The following is a 21,854-nucleotide window of genomic DNA, read 5'->3' as shown; positions in this document are numbered from 1 at the left end:
GAAAAGTAATCAGATCTAGCAGTTTTTAAATGCTTTTCTATAGGATAGGGTACTTTCCCACCAAGCAATACGAAATACCTCTAGTTTTGTTTTCCTCCAGCTGTGCTCCATTTTCCAGGTTGCTCTCTTTAGGGTGCGAGTGTGCTCATTATACCACGGTGTCAGACTGCTTTACTTAATCTTCCTTAAGCGTAAAGGAGCAACTGTATCTGAAATGCTAGAAAAGAGAGAGTCCATAGTTTCGGTTACATCAAGTTGTTCTGAGGTATTGGATATGCTAAGGAATTGGGATAAATCAGGAAGATTACTTACAAAGCAGTCTTTTGTGGTAGAAGTGATGGTTCTACCATACTTGTAGTAATGAGTAGAATTTACAGTTTTAGCTATATGAAGTTTGCACAAGACTAAATAATGATCTGAGATATCATCGCTTGGCTGCATAATTTCAGCACCATCGACATCAATTCCATGTGACAGTTGAGGTGGAACAGAGAGTAAGTACTCCTATATTCTTGACTACGCCACTACGATTTTATTTGGGTAGGAGATCCCAGGCCATGTAAAGGGTTTTCCCACACGGCTATTCAAATAAAAGAATATCCTTAAGACAGAATTACTATAAACATGGTTTTAATTTTATTAACCAAGTAGTTTCACTTCCAAGCTGGCTAAATTTACTCATGTAAGATGGAAACACAAATACCTGCAGAGGATAATTTCACTCTCAAAGAAAATAAAAATGAAATTAACACCAAAAATTAAATACAATAAACCCAATCTACAAACTTCAGTTTTCATACATAGCACCTCAAAGCATGACATACAAAAAAACCACAGCACACATGTGAATGATGGTGAATATACTTCCTCCCTATATGGTTACAGTGAGTAAGCTGCCTTTAATGGCCTCGTTGGCATGTAAAATAAACGGACCAAACAAACAATAGTCATGGGCCAACAACAAGAGTGAAAGAAACCAAAAAAACAAGAGAATACAATTTCAAGGCAGGGAAAACAGTGATCAATTGAGCTGGACCGAAACGACTCTAAAAAGAGAAACATAAAACACAATTTGTAAGCCCATGTTATGCAGTCCCACCTTCTCAATCAGGACAGCTGATTGAATTACACAAATATAAAAAGAAAAACAAACATTACAATTTCAAAAAGAAACCACTATCTATAAATGTTTTAGTCAACAGTATTAAAATGCTAGGTATACTAGCCTCACAATAAAAATTAAACTAAATACCTTTGAGACTTTAGCTGATCACACACACCATTAAAGGGCTACAATCATCACCATATACTTCCTAGAGAAGAGAACTCTTTTAACACTCTTGTATACAAGGGTGTCAGCGTAGTGTGTACAAAAGGTATAGTGTTCATCGTTTTACACCATAAAACACCCTACCATAGATCGTCAATGACTGCGGTCAAGCCAGCCACACTCTTTTTTGTCTTGCGAGTGTAATCGTGCACTTATGGTACAGGTGCTGAGAGCAGTCAGAATGCATGTAAAGAAGCTGTCATACCGACGTTACTTTTATGCTTTTATTTTTTATTTGTAGTTAGGAAATACATTATTTTTGTTACATTATTACGTTTGTATTGTACATTAATTATTATAAATAATTTATTAATGTTAATATTAATGTTTTTTTATTCATTGTTTTTTTATTTATTTAATGTGTGTGTGTGTGTGTACAAAATGCGTCCTAGCACTTCCACTGTGTCCAATATTCCAACACTCATATAAAATGTTCCTTTATAGGTTAGCTCATTCTTTCAATTGATATGTATTCAGAGTGACCCTGACTATCACTGTATTTATTTTCAAGGCATTTTACTGTATAGTCTTGGAGAAATCTAAACGCAAAATCACCCCAAACAACAAAATGCGTCCTTGCACTGTGTCCCATTTTCCAACACTCATAAAAAGTGTTCCTTTATAGGTTAGCTCATTCTTTCAATTGATATGTGTTCAGAGTGAGCCTGACTATCACTGTATTTATTTTCCAAGGCATTTTACTGTATAGTCTTGGAGAAAACTAAAAACAAAATCACCCCAAACATCAAACTCCATTGTTGCACTTTGATTATTTCCGTATATTCCAACACTCATAAAACAACCCGATCTCATGAAACGGAGTATAAATAGTATGCCAAATAAAAAATAGTTTTTGGAGAAGTCATGGCAAATTCACTCCAAACATCAAAGTTCATTCTTGCACTTACACCACCTCATTTCAAGCACTCGTAAAAATAATTTCTTTATAGGTTTGCTCATTCTGTCAATTGATATTTATTCAGAGTGACCCTGCCTATTACTGTATTCATTTACAAAGTAATTTTACTGTATAGTTCTGAAGAAACTTTAAGACAAACTCACCCCAAAAAGCAAAGTACATTCAAGCACGTAAGTGCCTCATTTTCAAGCACTAGATACATTATACACACAATGACTTATTGCATTTTACGTTTTACTGTCATTTAATGTAGAGAATACCTTCTTTTTAACCATAAGAACTGATTATGTTCATCATCCATTTGAGAAGTCGTTATTTGTGTGGTTACTAATTCCTCACCTTCAGTTTAGTTTCTTATATCTACAAGTTTTTATAGCCCTGTTGGTTTCGTTTTTGGTTGTTGTGTTTGTTTATGGTGATATGCCTGCAAAGCTGTTTTTTTGTTTACCTTATTCTTCAGTCTATTGAATTAAACTGCTCAGCTGGAATTTCTCACTTCTCATCCTTGACTGAATCATTACAATTATATGGTATTGAGATGAACTGGGATGATCAGAAGAAATGGACAGCACCTGAGTTAAATATATGAGTGTCACAGCAAAGGGTCTGAATACTTAGGACCATGTGATATTTCAGTTTTTCGTTTTTAATAAATCTGCAAAAATGTCAACAATTCTGTGTTTTTCTGTCAATATAGGGTGCTGTGTGTACATTAATGAGGGAAAAAAATTTACTTAAATGATTTTAGCAAATGGCTGCAATATAACAAAGAGTGAAAAATTTAAGGGGGTCTGAATACTTTCCGTACCCACTGTATATATATATATATATGTCTAAATATACCTGCATGCATAAAGGAGCTCCAGTTAGGTGGCCCAGTCATAAAATGGCACTTTTTAAAATATTTTTTGCAGAAGAGAGACACAAAATGCATTATCTGCATTTAATGGTCTTTTTGGAATTTTTTTTTTTTTTATGTTTTTAGTGGAAAAAATTAAGACTAATTTTACATTACAACCATTGGTAAAAACTATTACATTTACAGGTAGAAAAATGTCAAAATCACATAACACTGCATATATATAATGTTTATATCTTATTCAAATTAAATGATATTGATAATGATATTTGAAATGATATTTTTGGGCTACAAAGGAAAGAGGAAGTCCTCTTTAGCTCCAGGTTATATTTGACCCGGTCCAGAGGATTAGGGGGCTAAATATGAGCCATCAATTATAAATGAGCCATGGCATATAGGCATGCGCCATGGATTGCATGGATTTTGTGGTTTGTTTAAACTTGTATGTGTGTGTTTATTTCAGAACCTGCACCTTCACCACCTTTGGAAAGGCAAGTATTACACTTAACTGACAAGTTTGTAAGTGATATGCCATAACATATCATAGAGTTGTGTTTCTTTTTCCCTCGATTTTATGTCATTTTAAAGTCAAGGAGAATTCAAAAAAGCCTGGAACAAATATTATTAAGCATTGACAAATTTACTAAACCTGGGTCCAATATAAAGGACAGTGTTTATGATGACGCTGATTTATGGGGAGATGTCTGCAAAGACTTGGAAGTGCCCACTATATTTGCAAATCGGGTAAAAAGACAATTTCCCTTTTGTAATAAAAAAAAAAAAGCCATTCAAATGCCATTTAATCATTAGTTAGGGTTTACTTTGTGTTGCTGATCATGTCTGTTTTCAGGGCTCCTAGGAGATTTTCACAAAAGCTTTAAAGGATGACAGTCCTCGTGCTGAAAAAGAGTCTGAATCGTCAGGTGAAAAGGTAGTAAAATTGTATATATTTTAACAAAACAGCTCGGTTTCTGCTTCAATAATGACAAAGTTAAGAATTAAAGAGTTTCTAAACTCTTTAATGTACTTTACAGTGTTTATGAATATACCTTCTAAAATGTAAAATAACAATATGTTACTAATGAGTCATGACAAGGTTGAATAGTTACCATGTTATTTTTTTACTTTTCTTTATCAGGAAACTTCAGAGAGCAATAGTGGCTCAAAAATGAGACCTGCTCGTGATGTTGAGGACAGACCTTGTGGAGAGCAAAATTTCTCCTTGGTAATTTGTCTGTCAGTTCATTCAGAAGGTTTTTTTTTATGGTGACCGTGCCATACTGTCTATGATCTGAAAAAATATAAATGATTGTTAAAGGATGCACTGTATATTTATCCAGATACTGTGCATTTTGTAAAATGAGACCCACGTGTTAACTTACAGAGTTCAGATCCAGTCTTCTCATTGAAAACTTAATTTGAAAGACAATAATTGCACTTTGTAATATTTAATAATAGATCAGGCTATATTTTCAATTCTTATAACTAACAAAATCTGATTTTTTTTTTCTGACATTGTCACAAAGGAGCCACCTCAGAAGTGTTAAGCTATAGAAGCAGTTTAGCTTTGAATGGTTTTGCTCTGTAAGTTAAAATGCACATCCAAACAATAGCATTTTTATATATAAAAAAAGCAAGTAGATATATTACATGACCATTTACAAATGTATTAAATGGGAAAAAACAGTCAGAACAAAAAAATAACTCAAGAAATAGCACTAATTATTTGCTGCCACCTTTGCCTCAAAATGTGCACTCTCTTTGAACAATGTGAAAATGTCACACATATAACATACAGTAGATTTCAATGTTACAGGTTCACCATTTCAGAAAAGGAAAGTTGTAATTTATAAAAAAAAAAAAAAAAAAAGAATACAATTCATCTGTTTAATAGTAAAAGCCTGCATATCTATTTCAATCCAAATTATCATTGGAATTATTTTTGTGTTACAGGATAATGACAAGGAATCTGACTTGGCTGAATCAACTTACATTTCTACAGAGAGCAGTGAGGCAGAAGAAATTCTTTAGATGTAGTTTGCCACAGGAGCCATGTTTCTTTTTTATTGACGAAAAAGAATGGCAAGACCTGAGGAAGCATCAGAAAGGAAGATGTTTTCAAGGATTACAGTGGACAAACATAATTGCAAGGGGAATAAGGTCAATTCACCCATACTGCAGTTTTGGTTTCAAACGCCACAGCGTAAAAACCCTGCAGTCACTAAAAAAAAAACACTCCCCTATTCAAATGCACTGGCTACTGCCGGTTTGAAGATTGCCCCATTAATGTTACTGTGGAAGTCTGCTGTGCTATTCACAGGAGGAGATGTGTGAACTAAAAGGGAGGCCAGTGCGTGCAGATGCACGTACTTCTACTGGAGAAACTCTGGAAACCAAACTACCCAGAAGTGTCTATTTGGATTCCATGCAAAAACTCACAGAGATGGTGATGCAGTCTGGGTGCAGAGATAAAGCGCCAACAAAAGAGATTCTGAAAACCATTTCATGGAGTCAAAGACAACTGAAAAGACCTCATTCAAATGAACTTCTAAGTCTCCAAATGCTAATTAATGAAAAGGGATCAGACAATGAAGTCCTCCAGAGAGTCATGATGCACCCAAAAGGCATAATGCTGTGGTCAAAGAAAACACTGTCAGTGGTTTACAAAAGGTGCAAGGAGGACATTGTCTATCTGGATGCAACTGGAAGTATAATTCAAAAAGGAAGCTCCACAAGTCCTCCATACTGTGTGTATGAATTAGTTGTGTGTAATCCTTCCAAGGGGGCATCTCCTCTTCCAGTTGCAACCTACCCAACTTGTGACCATACCACAGCATCTGTCACATACTTTTTGCAGGCTTTTCAAACTGACATGATGAAGCTGTATGGGAAAAAGGCAGTCAAAAGACCAATTATGATCATTTGTGATGGCTCCCTTGTGCTTCTAAATTCTATTTCTTTTACATTCTGCAAACTAAGTCTGGAGGATCTTCTGCAGATGTATTTTGAAGTCATCACTGGCCAATACCAGGCAGAGAAGTTTGATATTCCCATCCTTCATAGATGCTTAAGCAACAGTAGGTATTTTTGGGAAGGGATAGTAGTTTAAAACTAATTTTGCTTTTTCTTTCTGTCATTGTAGTATGCAAAGACATTACAAGTTTGGAATGCACACATTTGGGCTACTTGCATGTTCAACAAATCTGAAGCAGATGGATGAGGTGCTTCTCAGTGCCACAGTCGTGTTTTGTAGTCCCTGCAGTGGAGACAATGTGGCAAAGCATTACAACAACTTAGTAGTGCTTATGCAACAAGTGGGAAAACTGGAATTTGAGGAACAAAACATTGTTGCTGAGGACTACAAGGCAATTAACACAGTGTGACTTCTATTCATGTAGAATATTGACAGCACACAGCATGGTCTTATGTTGGAATCTCTGACTTGACCTGCTGTGGATTTTTTAGAGGACATCGCATTCGCAACCATGTGTGTTTCCATCATGTACATGAAGAAAAGCATGACAGTTAAAGACTTTTTTTCAGGACGCGCCCTACCTCTTGCTTAATGCTTCTAGGGAGTAGCTGTCCTACAATTTGATGCTGAATTATTAAGTCATCCTGTTTATTTACAGAAGTATAACTACATTTATTATATGTGCATACATTTTGAATGTCTTCACAAAACCACTGACATATTTCATTTATGTTTTAAATACTATGTCAAACTACAGAAAGTAGTGTGCTAGTACATAAACCTTAATATTTCATTGTATAAAATTGAAAACATTTCTTTCCAGAATGATGTGGGAACCACAGCTCTCGAGAGCCATTTCCAGCAGGTAATAGAGAGAGCACCTCTTGACCTTGATGGCGAAGAAAACTATCTTCATGCTCCAGCATTCATTGCCAGATTGGCCAAGTACTTCCTCCCACATGCAACTCTGTGGTCTGGTCTGATGCTAGGTAGGTTTGAGTCTTTTCTAAAGTTATTATTGATAACAATAGAATATATATATATATGAGTGGTGTGAAAAGTGTTGGCCCCCGTCCTGATTTCTTATTTTTTTGCATGTTTGTCACATTGTTTCAGATCAAACAAATTTAAATATTAGTCAAAGATAACACAAATAAACACAACATGCAGTTTTTAAATGAAGGTTTTTATTATTAAGGGAAAACAAAATCCAAAACTACATGGCCCTGTGTGAAGAACTGTTTCCCCCCCCTGTTAAAACTGTGGCTTATCACACCTGAGTTCAATAGTGCAAGAATGCACTTTTTGGAGTGAGTTTGCCTTTAATTTTCTCCAAAAGGACTTATAAATGAATACCGTGATAGTCAGGCTCAGTCTTAATACATATAAATTGAAAGAACGAGCTAACCTATAAAAGGAACATTTTTTATGAGTGTTTGAATATGCAGAAATAATCCAAGTGCAACAATGGAGTTTGATGTTTTGGGTGATTTTGCTTTTAGTTTTCTCAAACTATACAGTAAAATACAACGTGTTTTTACAGGCACTAAAACGTTCAATACTGACGTATTTTCAGCCTCTGAACGTACAAATACATACGTATTTTCAGCATTTAAACATAGAAAACTGACGTATTGACGACACCTAAAAATTAATACTTATGAATATTGAAATCACGGCATTAATTTTATTAGTTTTTAGTTGTCATATGAATTACCTTGTTTTCAATTGCATTATTAAATTGTTTACTCATTTACTTATGAAATGATAACATTTGTTTTGTTGTGTGATTTCTGCTGCCAGCTTGTTTCTAAGAATATGCCTACATAATGTTAAACTTTAGTTTAAACCTTAAAATAAATAAAATTTCTGCAATCGTTTAACCTTTACTTGTCATGTAATGTTTACTTTGATTGTCATGGGCCACAAAGGGCATTTTCTCCGACATGCTGTGACTGACAATAGAACTATAAAATACACCAAAAACGCATAATTATGAAATGAAACAATTTTGTTAGTGCGCTGTAATCCAAATCTTCAGAATCCATACGACTGCGAGGAACAGACCCAAATCCAAGCCTTTTTTCGGCGATCTTCTTCTCCATCCCGAGCAGCGAGTCCAGTGACCCTGAGCAGCAAAGCCACCGCTGACTGACGCGCTCTTTACTAATTCAAATGTTGCCGCTTCAAATGACAGGTTTTACGGCAGGATAATCGAATGCTCATTGGCTCTCACCTGCATTCGTCACAGATTGCGACATGCCGTGTTTGAATGATGGTTTATAGGTAGAAGTGGAATTAGCGACTATAAAATATTTTAATGCTATATTGTTACTAAAGTGGTTATTTTCCTGCGTATTTCGGTCATTTGCGTTTTATATTCGCTATATCGGTAGGTTAAGGTTTGGGGGTAGGTTAAGGGGTCAAAATATAAATCGCTTATTGATAAAATGATAATGCACTGATATGAATATCTTGATGATATAAAAGATACGTAAATATTTTTTAAATTTTTTAGCTAAAAATACATAGCAATTTGTACATTTTAAACATTGAAATACGTCTAAATTGTAAATTTTCACATTAATAAAAACGTACAAAAAAAATTTATAGCAACTATAAAAAATATTTTAATGCTATATTGTTACTAAAATTGTTATTTTCCTGCGTATTTCGGTCATTTGCGTTTTATATTCGCTATATCGGTAGGTTAAGGTTTGGGGGTAGGTTAAGGGGTCAAAATATAAATCGCTTATTGATAAAATGATAATGCACTGATATGAATATCTTGATGATATAAAAGATACGTAAATATTTTTTAAATTTTTTAGCTAAAAATACATAGCAATTTGTACATTTTAAACATTGAAATACGTCTAAATTGTAAATTTTCACATTAATAAAAACGTACAAAAAAAATTTAAAAATACGTTTTGTGCTTGTAAATGTTACGTATTAATACCTACGTATAAACATGAGACCAGGCTGTAAAATACCTTGAAAATAATTACAGTGATAGTCAGGCTCACTCTGAACACATATCAATTGAAAGAATGAGCTAACCTTTAAAGGAACACTTTTTATCAGTGTTGGAAAATGGGACACAGTGCAAGTGCCAGGATGCACATATACATATATACAGCTGCATCTCAATAAATTAGAATGTCGTGGAAAAGTTCATTTATATCAGTAATTCAACTCAAATTGTGAAATACGTGCATTAAATAAATTCAATGCACACAGACTGAAGTAGTTTAAGTCTTTGGTTCCAAAGACTTAAACTACTTCAGTCTGTGTGCATTGAATTTATTTAATACACGAGTTTCACAATTTGAGTTGAATTACTGAAATAAATGAACTTTTCCACGACATTCTAATTTGAGATGCACATACACACACACACATTAAATAAAACCATTAATATTAACATTTATAAACATTAAAGTATTTATAATAATTAATGTACAATACAAACGTTTATGTACAAAAATAATGAATTTACAAACTACAAATAAAAAATAAGTTAAAAAGCAAAAGTATAAAGGTAACGTCGGTATGACAGCTTCTTTACATGCATTCTGACTGCGCTCAGCACCCGTACCGTAAGTGCACGATTACACGCGCAACACAAAAGAGTGCGGCTGACCGCAGTCGGCAATGCTCCCGTGCGGTATGCTATGCTGCTCGTTCAGCGTCTGACACGCCTCCAGCCCAAGACAACCAACATGAGAATTAATCAATTAAACGTTAACACTCTTCAAAACAGATAACACTCTATAAAAAAAGACCTACCAGAGATTGTTCTTCTACTCACAGTCAACCACCTGCGCGCCAAACAATTGAAACGCAGCTCCTCTACTTCTTCTTCTTCTTTTCTTTTTAATGGCGGTTGGCAAACCCACTTAAAAGGTGCATTTCCGCCACCTACTGGACTGGAGTGTGGAGCATGACGTATATTGGTGACAGCATATACAAAAAAATAATAATAATAAATAATAACCTTTAGTTTGACCAAAGGAGTATTACACAAGGATACAATTATTTTATATACTTCATTATGTGATCTTCAAATTCTATTTATTAAACCTATTGCTTTCAAATAATTAATAATTGCATTATAGACTTTATACTGTGCTGAAGCATACTCAAGTATTGTCTTAATTGTAATTCTTTCAATATTCAACAAACTTAATTCTTCTATTAATCGCATTCTTTCTCTTTCATATGCTTCACAATGTAATAGGATATGTTCCACAGTCTCTGGTATACCACAATTATTGCAATTACCTGATTCATGTTTACCAATAATAAATAATGATTGATTAAGAGCTGTGTGACCAATACGGAGTCTAGATATTATTGTGTCCTCCTTCCTATTTCCAAACTTGTTTTTGAATGTTGTATAGATGCCGACCCTTTACCTCCCTATCCCACATCTTTTGCCATTTCCTAATCATAGCCCCTCTGATTATTCTTCATTTCTGATTTACTGAGTGATATATTTATATCTATATCGGTTTGTTTTAATGCCTTCTTTATATGGCCGTACCATATAACTTACAAATCCAAGAAACACTCTAGCTGGTAACTTCTCCTCATCAAATTGCAACATGACCGACAAACTATCCATTCTTTCCTTATTTCTAACACATTTCAACCTTCTGGCATTGCTCACTGACGCCCCTGTAATATTCTTTTTAATTGTCTCGTCAGATACATCACTAGGTACCCCTGAGATTACTCCTCTTATCCACTTCTTTTCTTCCACTGCAGAACAGACGATTTTTTGACCCATCAAGGATTTTAATCCTATTGCTGCTTTTTGCTGTTTTCCATCTTTGCAAAACAGTAGCATTCTATTTTCTCTCAACACCATTGCTTTTTCAATTTTTCCTAACTTTTCCTTCAGTACTTTAGTTAGTTTTAACGGATTTATTGCACTCACCGATTCAGATGTAAATTTCACCATTACTTTATATTCCTCCTTTTTCTTTCTAGTTGCACCGTTTTCTCTCTCACTATCCGTACCTGATGTCGGACTCCAACTTTTCTTTAGTTTCCTATTTTCTACCACCGTCCAATTACTATTTTTAGAGTTCTCCTTACCCCGATCAAACATTTCTCCCTCCATATCACTTCCAGTATCTACGTCACTTCCTTCCATCAGTTGCTCCATTCACAGTCCAGTTGTTGCCGCCCTCTGCAGCTCCTCTACTGATCGGAAGTGCGTATTTAAAGGGAAATCCTGCATACCATCATAAGTACAACAGCGCCTCCTAGTGGCTTGCTACACAGTATTAAATCAGCACCATTACTTCAAACAAGTTATATTTGAAGCCCGCCCTCTGAGAAATACTGAACATATTGTTATAAACTGTAGCAACACCTCCCCCTTTACCTTTTGGACGTGGCTCATGTTTATAACAGTAATCTTGGGGGGAAGACTCGTTTAAAATAATGTAATCATCAGGTTTTCAAACAGAGCACATCTAGGTTATGATCAGTGATCATATCATTTACAAAAAGTGCTTTTGTAGAAAGGGACCTGATATTCAATAAACCAAGCTTTATCATTTATTTATCCGTATTGCATCTGTTTTTTATTTGTTGAACATCAATTAAATTGTTACGTTTTTTGTATTTTCTAGTTCGGGGGAACAGACACAGTCTCTATAGTGTGATATCTAGGTGAAAGAGTTTCTATGTGCTGTGTGCCATATTTCTAGACAGAAGAGCGGCACCACCCCAGGAGGAATGAAGACAGGGAGGGGACCAGAGCATATTACAGTGTCTGACATCATGCTTGCAAGTTCAAACACCTCTTTAATGTTATTTATAGTGATCTCCGACTGGCGAAGTCGAACATCATTAGCGCCGGCGTGAATAACAATCTTACTGAATTTATGTTTAGCATTAGCCAGCACTTTTAAATTTGCCAAGATGTCAGGCGCTCTGGCTCCCGGTAAACATTGGACTATGGTGGCTGGGGTCTCTATTTTCACGTTCCGTCCAATAGAATCGCCAATAACTAGAGCACTTTGATCAGGTTTCTCAGTGGGTGCGTCACTGAGAGGGGAGAACCTGTTTAATGTTTTGATTGGAATGGAAAAGCGGTGTTTTGACCCGCGACTATGCCACCTCACAGTCACCCAGTTGCCCTGCTGTGGAGTCTCTGTAACTGGAACCGAACAATGTACAGGACTCCCTGAGCTAGTCGCATCCAAAGGTGTATCTAGAGCCCTCACATTCTTACTATCCTCAGTTAAAGTGTGGATGCGTGTCTCTAATTCTGAAACCTTCGCTGTCAGCCTAACTATTTCCCTGCATTGATCACATGTGAATCCCTCGTCGCTGACAGAGAGAGCTAAACTATACATGTGGCAAGCGGTGCAAACAACAATAGCAGGAGAAGAAGCCACTACTCACCGTGATTGATGAATGATTCTTACTTAGCACTGTTGTTTGATGAACTTGTGAAAAAACGGAGCGAGAGAGAAAATAAATGGAGTGAGAGAGAGAGAGAGAGAGAGAGAGAAAGTAGAACAGTAGAAGTGTTACCACACATTTTACAAGATTAGATGTTTGTCAGTGGTGCTGAGGCTCTGCAAATCATCCACCACCTTTCTCTGTTTATGTGGTAAGTGAAATTTAATTTCATCGTCCATCGCGATGTTTCACTGTAGACATCGTCCAATGCCAATTTTGTAGACATCGCCCAACCCTAATAAGCAACTAGTTAAAAGTGAGAGTTGAACTCTAAAATAAAGTGTTACCAATATCACCTAGAAAGTAGAAACGGATTACAGTACCTTTGTTGTAAATGGAGACATTTTATTGCGTCATCAGTGTTCATCTTTAAGCAGGTAGTTTGGGTTCTGGATGAAAACAGATTTGTGTGCTTGCAAGAATGTATGTCATTCTTGTGGCCTCACAAAGTATGTCAAAGATACATAACAGCTACAAGTGTATGCACTACTTGCTTTATGCAAGCACTATATAAGATAAATCACCATACAGGATTTACCCTATTATACTTTATCGACACGAATTGATAGGTGAAACAACAAATAACAACAACAGCCGCCCACAATTAGTCTAGAAACAAAGCATCAGGCTGTCTTTGAGTTCACATGAACAACGGTTAAAGTTACTCGTCGTCAGGCTACAGAAGAATACCATAATTCCTCCGTTCAGTTAGGCCTAAGACATCGAGAGTCACGCAGACCTATAACACCCCAGCCACAACACATAACTGCGAATAACATGCCTTACCTTAACACAGAATCGACCACAGAGTCCAGCGTTTATATTTTTTCTACGAATCTTTGAGTTAACATGTACTAAACATGAGTGGAATTTGCACCGCAGCGCCCCCACACCTTGATGCTCATGACAAGAATAGCATGTATAGTTATCTTTATTGAAGTGAATTAGGTTTAAAGGGGTGGTTGACTGTTTTTTTTCTAGGCTTGATTGTGATTATGGGGTGCAGTCTAACATGTGTTAATGCTTCGTTTGTTAAAAAATGCATTATTTTTCCACATAATTTACCTTTATTCCACAGCGCTCTGTCCCTTCTCCTCTGAACGTGCTGGTCATTTCCTGCTTTTATGAAGCCCCTCCCTCAGAAATACACGATGGGCTCTGATTGGTTAGTTGGCCCAGTGTGTTGTGATTGGCTAAACCGCCTCTAGCGTGCGTCTAAGTGTATTCACTGAGCTGATGATCTGAATGAGAGAGATGCAGAGCGTGTGCAGAGCAGGGAACGCGAGGAATAGTATTAAGAACCGCTGCTTTTGAACATTGATTTTGAAACTTGTGAATCCATTAGAATCGTTAGAAGACAGAATCCCAATTCATATATGAATTGATTTTTACGTGCACCTCTACTTTTCTCTTCCTCTTCTCTAAAGCAGCGCAGCATGGCCCCGCCCCCTTTGCTGCGTGTTGCCCGGAGGCGGGGTTTATGTAAAATTCTGGGTTCTTGACGTAACAGACCCGGGAAGTAACTCGTTGTAGTCCCTTACCAGCCGTTTTTGTAGGCATTAAACTGCCAGAATTTTAAAAGGCGATATCTCCGTTTGCATTGAACTTTCAGCTTCGTAACTTTGCAGATATTGTTTATGATCAAACAGCAACATTACACACTAACTAACGTTAAAAAAGTGAAATCGCAATCAACCACCCCTTTAAATCGCCGTCATGCATGAATGAATTATATTTTTGCAATTTTACACATAATAATCCACGATGATCACATTACACAAAACTGAAATTGCACGTCAAAATAACACATTGTCAATATTTTTTGAGACCCCCCAAAATTTCACAAATAACGTTTTCAGGGGAGCCCATGTCTTATGAAGGGGAGCCTAGCTCCCCTGTAGTTCGCACACTGGTTCCACTGACCTGGAGACAGGTTTGTTGTTTGGACCACGCACTGTACCAGCGAGTAAAACATCCTCCAGCACCTCTGACTCTGTATCCGATTCCGCCGCGTTTGAATGTGAAAGACTCCTTACTCACTTAGTTCCGACTTAGTTCCATCAAATAAGACAATTCCAACCATGAACATTTTACACCAATTTCTTCAAACCGTTCATGCGGTTCGTTGATTTCAAATGTTCTTACGTCACAAGAAAAGTACGCAGTGATTGGTGGTTTTAAACGTGGCCCAATCAGCGCTTCTCGTCTCCTGTAAACACATTCAACAACAGTTCAGAACTGATGCCAAATGCCAGACTTTTTCTTCCTTTTGTAATTGAGACCTTGGAATTCAGCTGACTTCTGCTGACCACTCAAGGCAGAAGCCATTCTAGTAATGTTCTAGCTTTGTTAACACGTCACATTACGATAACGTTTTTTTCAAGAACATTTTGTCATCTCAGGCCTCAATGATATCCTCATAACATTGTCCTAATGTGGCTGAGAGAATGTTCTTCCTCTATTATTATGAAACATTGTGCCAATATTTTATTGCGAACATTGTATAATCTGTTTTCTCAACAACATCGGTAAAATGTACCAAATTGGGTTATTCGACTTTAAACAATAGCAGAACCCTTTTTGGTTCTAAATAGAACCCTTTTTTAATAAGGTTCCATAAAGAACTGTGCTTTGACAAGTTTATAGGACCTGGTGTTAAAATTTATTTCAATTAATATCAGTAAATATCCTTAAATTATTCATATTTGTATTAATATTATTTTTTATTTATTAATATTAATTTCCACCCCTCTATCTACCTGATTTTATAATATACTGTGGCTATATTTAGATTTTACATAAATAAATAAACAGCATATGTCAATTATGTACATTTATTTTTTTATTGACATGGCAAAGTGTAGGAAAAATTACAGGGCTCAAACAACTGCCGTTAGCTGAAAACATGAATACAGATCAGTTGACACTGAACACAGCATATGTCAATTATGTACATTTATTTTTTTATTGACATGGCAAAGTGTAGGAGAAATTACAGGGCTCAAACAACTGCCGTTAGCTGAAAACATGAATACAGATCAGTTGACACTGAACATGATATGGAATTAATGAAGACCAAGTTCAAGTGAAATATCTTCACAATGTCTTTATGTCCATCTTTATGTTTCTCATAGCTGATGATGAGGTGGTAGGATGTGACCGCTTCTGAAACACAGTTGAGTTTAGAGTTATAATGTGTGCAGTTATTTATGTAAAACAATTAGAAAAAATGGACAGTCTGTGAGCCCTTTATAATGTTTAAAGAAAAAGAGCTATAAGGTCATGGGATAACTTTAATGTTATTTATGACTGGGTGTTTATGCATAAAGTAAAAACAAATCATTGAATCATGGATCATTATTTCAACATTTCTGTTAGGCCTACTTAGTGAAGAGAAAGTAATCATCCTTAACTGAACAGAGCTGGTCACATGCATTTTCTGTTAAACTAAAAAGAGAAAAAGACATGATTGGCATGAAACTAGTTACCGTTTTTAAAGGTAAAACTTTAAGAAATGAATCATTTACCTCTTAAGAGTGTGTTCAAAGTCTGTCTTGAGCTCCAGAAAACCAGTAATCATGCGGCTTTGACGGTTACAGATTTGGAAAACAAAACGGGAAAAAAGAACCCTAAACTCTAAAGCAAAGAACCGTCATATAAAAGGTTCTTCAGGAGGATACGGTTCTAAAAAGAGCTGTTTCTACATGTAAAGAACCTTTAAAGAACCACCTTTTTTTTAGCGTGTAGCTTTGTAAGCACAAGAACATTCCAAAACGTTTTATAAAAAACATTACACCACCTCAGGCCTCAATTACGTCCTTATAGCGTTTTCCTAATGTGGCTGAGAGAATGTTCTTCCTTTGTTATCTTGAAACATTGTGACAATGTTTTATTGAGAACATTGTATAATCTCTTACCAGTTTTGGGAAGGTTACTTTGGAAATGTAACAGGTTACAGATTACAAGTTACCCTACTTAAAATGTAATAAGTAGTGTAACTTTTCAATTACTTTATTAAAGTAATGTAACTGATTACATTGGATTACTTTTTGATTACTTTTCTAAATTTCTAATGTTTTCAACTGTTTATCATTTTCAAACATGTAAACCAGGCAGGGTAAACTTTACAGTAGTACTCAACTCTGATTACTGTCACACTTTTGAAATCCTTCATCACTTGAATTAAGATTATATGTCAATTTTAAAGTAGACACTGGATGCAAAATTCACTTTTACATGGTGTTTGCATATAAATGTATCTTAGCAGTGTGTGGACACAACCACCCTACAATGATAAAAATCCATTCACTCCTTCTTTTTTTTTAATCCGCCAAAATCCTAAACAGTCTCAATTATCTAGCCGTTTTGATTTTCTGAGCAGTATGATTTCATATTGTTCAGGCCCCACCCACAACCCGCTGATGTTCTGTCCAATATTAGCTGTAGCGACAATGTCTTGCAATGCAGGTGTTTTGTAGTTTTGTGATGTAGAAGAACATAAGAATCTTAATTTTCTCCCGACATCAGAGCCACTTAGTTTTGTTTTTAATGGTAATGCGCCACTGAATACACCTAAATTCGTTTATGTCTGCGCAAAATGTTTTACTCCAGACTGCTTTCTGAACAAGGGACAATTCAAGGCATGTTTTGTTAAAAAGTTCAAACTCAAGGATAGATCAGTACCCAGTGTTCGTGATCCAGCTGCACCTCCAGAATAAGTAAGTCTAACACTTTATATTTTTTATCTTTGCTCTTCCATGAAAGAAAGGGGCGGGTGAGCAGAGCTCATTAGCATTTAAAGGAACATGTCCCAAAATGAGTCGCTGTGAACAGAGCAAGGTAAAGAGGGTGTTGTTTTACACGACCACTGAGGAACTTTAACCACAGTATGTTGCAGAAATGTTCATGAAGGCCCTAAAGAATCATACCAAATTGTGGAAGATCAATGTCCCCTTTGAAGCACAGCCACCACAAAATCAGACTTACTTTGAGATCATTTTGAGGTTAAATACATATTTAAAATCACAACAAGAAATATTTGATCAGCTATGATACTGTTTTTGGAATCAAATCTTTACATAGCTATAACAGTAAACACTGGAAGCTAACAATGCCTTGGAAAAAAAACAGTTAATCTTTAAAAAAAAAAATATGCATAGCTATACATAAACCCGTATAGGAAATAAAAGAGTTATCAAATAAGCATTTCATATTTAATAAGTGTCTCATATTTTAGAGCAGTCACTGCAATTTATGAAAGAAATCAATTAAATCTGTATGTGGGAGTGTGTGGGAAAAAAGCAGATGTAATCCCCTTTGTAATCCTTAACATTTTCATAAGTAACTGTAATTTAATTACACATTTTTTCTCAGTAACTGTAACTGATTACAATTACTTTTGTTATGTAATTAAATTACGTAATTCCGTTACAGGTAACTAGTTACTCCCCAACACGGTCTGTTACCTCAACAACATCATCAAAACATCCTCAAAATGTTGCAGTTAAAACGTTCTAGCTTTGTTTAAACTTAACATTATAGGAACATTATCTGAAATGAGAAACATTTGTAAAACTATACAGTTTATAATGTATTAAAGCACGCACCGGTGTTAGGAGATTTTCGGTTTCAGTGGGCGGGGCATACATGAATATTCATGAGTTTCCGGACATGCGCAGTGGAACCAGGTGGAACTGAGATTTTCAGTTCATGCTCCTTGTATCTCAGCAGGTTTAATGGAATATTAAAAAAGGTCAATATATTTCCAGCGTTGCACAAACTACATTTGTTCATCATTTCGTAACCGTTTATACTGTTTTTAATTTACAGTGCACGTTTTGTGCAGTCGTCCCTGACTGAATGATTGCAGGCATTCTTTGTGTAATGTTAGGATAAAGCACAGCAAACTTCAGCTAGTTGTAGCTTATACATTGATTTCAGTTCTTTGTGCTCTTTATTTCTAGCTTGCGATGCTTTAAGTCTGTGTCTGTTATTAGTTGTTATCATCTGTTGAATACATCACTGCCTACAACAAATGAAATAAACCTATATAAACGTATCTGTAGACATATTTTTTGTATACTGGTGTGATGATCCATGTCTTAACTTACCCCGGTCAACATTCTCCATGTTGGTTGTGAATTGTCTGCTGTTTAGTTGTAAACTATGATACAATCATACACTGCTGCAAAAACATGTTGCTAAAATATCTTCTATCTATCTTTTTCATGTTTCCAATGTAAAATATTTAAACATTTTTACAAACAAATGTAAATTTACCAATTAAGATTATCACAAGGTTTATGGTTCCATTTGCACAGTGAAACCAACAATCACAGAACACCGGGATGATTACAGCTACACAGGTTTCCAATAGTAGCGCAGATCCAACTACCATTTCAATTATTTGTTTTTAAACTGGCATCTTCTGACAATGAATGAAATAACATTCACCACCATATCAGTGGCCTAATAAACATTTTGCAGCCAACACTGATGTTATTCTGTGTCATCTGTTCTTTGATCATGTGTTGCACTGTACCTGGATGATGCACAATGATGATCATTGATAAAAATGCATGGTCTATTTTGATGCACAACAAACACTCATGCAACATTATTTATAGGCTAGGTCAAAAGCATATATAATCTTAATTAGGCTTTTTTTTTATTTTATTTTTTTACATAAACTGTTCCCTCCTGGTGGAATGAGCTGCCCAACTCAATCCGAGCAGCTGAGTGCTTAGCCATCTTCAAGAATCGGCTAAAAACACATCTGTTCCACCTTTATTTGACCCTTTAACTCTAGCACACTCTATTCTAATTCTATTTTATCTATTTGATGACTTGACCCTCTAACACTTGCACTCTCTATTCATTTTCCAACTGCTTTTCTTTAAAAAAAAAAAAAAAGGCCTCTAACACTAGCTTTCTCTATTCTATCTACTTGTTTTCTTTTTGTTATGTGTATGTACAGTATGTGTAAAGTGTCTGCTAAATGACTACATACAACATACATGCATAAATAAATAAAAAGGGCCTCTAATTACAAAAAAAATAAAGTGGAATAAAGATTGGATTGTGGCTTTTATTAGCTTGTGATAAGATGTTGGTAAAATGTGTGTTGTGTGGTTGCTGATATTAAGTGAGACAGTGACATTTTGTTTTTAAAAATATGAATTCAATAGTGATTCACACTCAAAATCCAAGAAAATTATATTCATGGAGGATGCGAAGTAAAGTTTTTCTGAATTTTGAGCATGTGTAACCGGTGTAATCTGTGTTGTGTTTTTTTCCAATGAGTAGTAACCAGACGGACATCAGCTGACGGTTCGACTCTTCTTTTACTGATAAAACATAAAACAGTCTTTACAGTGTGTTTTCGTCCTTCTTGTCTTTTCTCTCCCATGCAGACAGTGCAGAAAGGGCCAGAGAAAATGGTATAAAACCGGCATACAAAATTAATTTAAGGAGTGACAAAACAGCATACCTGATAAAACATAAAACAGTCTTTACAGTGTGTTTTCGCCCTTCTTGTCTTTTCTGTTAAATGAATGTAAGTGCAACGCAATTAGCACGTGCTTCAAGTGCATTGATTGACAGAAAACTGATCAAACTTAGTGAAAATACAGAAATAATCAAATATACATATAAAATAATGTCACAAATATGATTTAAACAGAGTATAAAAGGGCTTTTTAAAGCAAAGATGAAATTAGATTAATCAGAGCTCATTAGAAACCCACCTCTCCCATGCAGAGACAGTGCAGAAAGGGAAGAGGAGGTGCAAAGACAGGCAATTAAGACTAACGCTGCTGTCAGAAATTTGAAGGGGAAGGTGCACACACAGACCGGCATATCAGGTATACATTTGAACATTTTTTGTGTAATTCTACATATATGAACATAATACTTTCTATACCTGTTACAGATGAATCATATTGAATCCTTGTTACAAACTAAAAAGATTTATGCACCAAAACAAGACAACATAGAAAACAAGAGAGTGTGATGTTAACAATCCTTGTAGAATCTGCTGTAAAAAAAAATGACATAATAAAGCTAAAAAAATACATTTCTTAACCTGATTCTGGCATTTGATACAGGACATTACCATTCAAAAGTTTGGGATTACTATGATTTTTGTTTTTAAAGAAATGTATACTTTTGTTCTTCAAGGATGCATTAATTTAATAAAAATGACAGTAAATGTAAATGACATTTATAATATAAAAAAGATTTCTATTTCAAATAAATGCTGTTCTTCTAAACTTTCCATTCATCAAGGAATCCTGTCGCTGTATAATGCTTTCCACACTTCATTAAGCAGTACAACCATTTTCAACTGTGATAATAATCAGAAATGTTTCTTGTGCAGCAAATCAGCATATTATAATGATTTCTGAAAGATCATGAGACACTGAAGAGAAGAAGTTGAGATCTGACATCACAGGGGGGAAAAAATTATTTTAAATTGTACAATTATTTCACAATATTAATGTTTTTCAATATTTTGTATCTGATAGCCTAAATGCAGTTGGTCAACATGAACAAAGAACCTTACTAATACAAATCATTAGAACAGTATTGAATATTATATTGTATATTGTATATATCATATCAAAACAAGCACAAGCACACTTATGAACATTTGTTAATAAAATTATTTTTAACATGAAATTGCTTATTCCATTCCGTAAAATGCAGTGAAGTATTTGTTTTCTCATTTACAGTGTACCAAATGTAGGCTACTTTTAAACTTTTGTCCATACAATTTTGTTTAATCCAAAATTATACTTATTACATCCAAAATTTGACTTATTAAATGAACACTTTCATGCTTGTGTGTGTGGTCTTAGATTCCTAGTCATTTTGTAAATACAGCCTAAGCCTAACAGTTTAAGAACAATCACACCAGCATAGATGAAAAACGATTAGTCCACAAATACATGTTTATGTCAGCTGTTGTACTCAAATGATAACAACTAACAACAGACATGGTTTTAAAGCATTGCAAGCTACAGCACAACGAACTGAAATCAAAGTAATTTATACAACTAGATTAAGTGTGCTGAATGTCTGCAATCATTCAGTCAGCGACGACCGCACAAAACGTGCAGACTAATAAAAACATTGTAAACTGTTACAGAATGATGAACAAATGTAGTTTAGGCATAGGTTTGAGCAACGCTGTAAATATGTTTACCTTTTTTTATTTTTTAAATATTCCATTAAACCCGCTGAGATACAAGGAGCGTGAACTGAAATTCTCAGTTCCACTTGGTTC

General features: G+C 35.2%; 1 protein-coding gene and 1 long non-coding RNA gene across 2 annotated transcripts in view; one reads left to right on the top strand and one right to left on the bottom strand.

The window, feature by feature from the left end:
* The window catches only part of infgr1lb1 (interferon gamma receptor 1-like b1), an 89,083-nt gene that overhangs the window by 22,310 nt on the left and 44,919 nt on the right, over nt 1–21,854 (top strand). The gene's annotated exons all lie outside the window — the stretch shown is intronic.
* On the bottom strand, nt 4,227–9,945 carry LOC107561979 (uncharacterized). The gene is made up of 3 exons (XR_001605940.1): nt 9,875–9,945; nt 5,101–5,197; nt 4,227–4,399 (listed from the first exon to the last, which is right to left on the bottom strand). It is a non-coding gene; the product is annotated as an uncharacterized lncRNA (long non-coding RNA).

Source organism: Sinocyclocheilus grahami, unplaced genomic scaffold, assembly GCF_001515645.1.
Source record: "Sinocyclocheilus grahami isolate Dianchi unplaced genomic scaffold, SAMN03320097.WGS_v1.1 scaffold801.1, whole genome shotgun sequence".
In the NCBI taxonomy this organism is placed as follows: Eukaryota; Metazoa; Chordata; class Actinopteri; order Cypriniformes; family Cyprinidae; genus Sinocyclocheilus; species Sinocyclocheilus grahami.
This window is presented reverse-complemented; position numbering and strand designations above follow the sequence as displayed.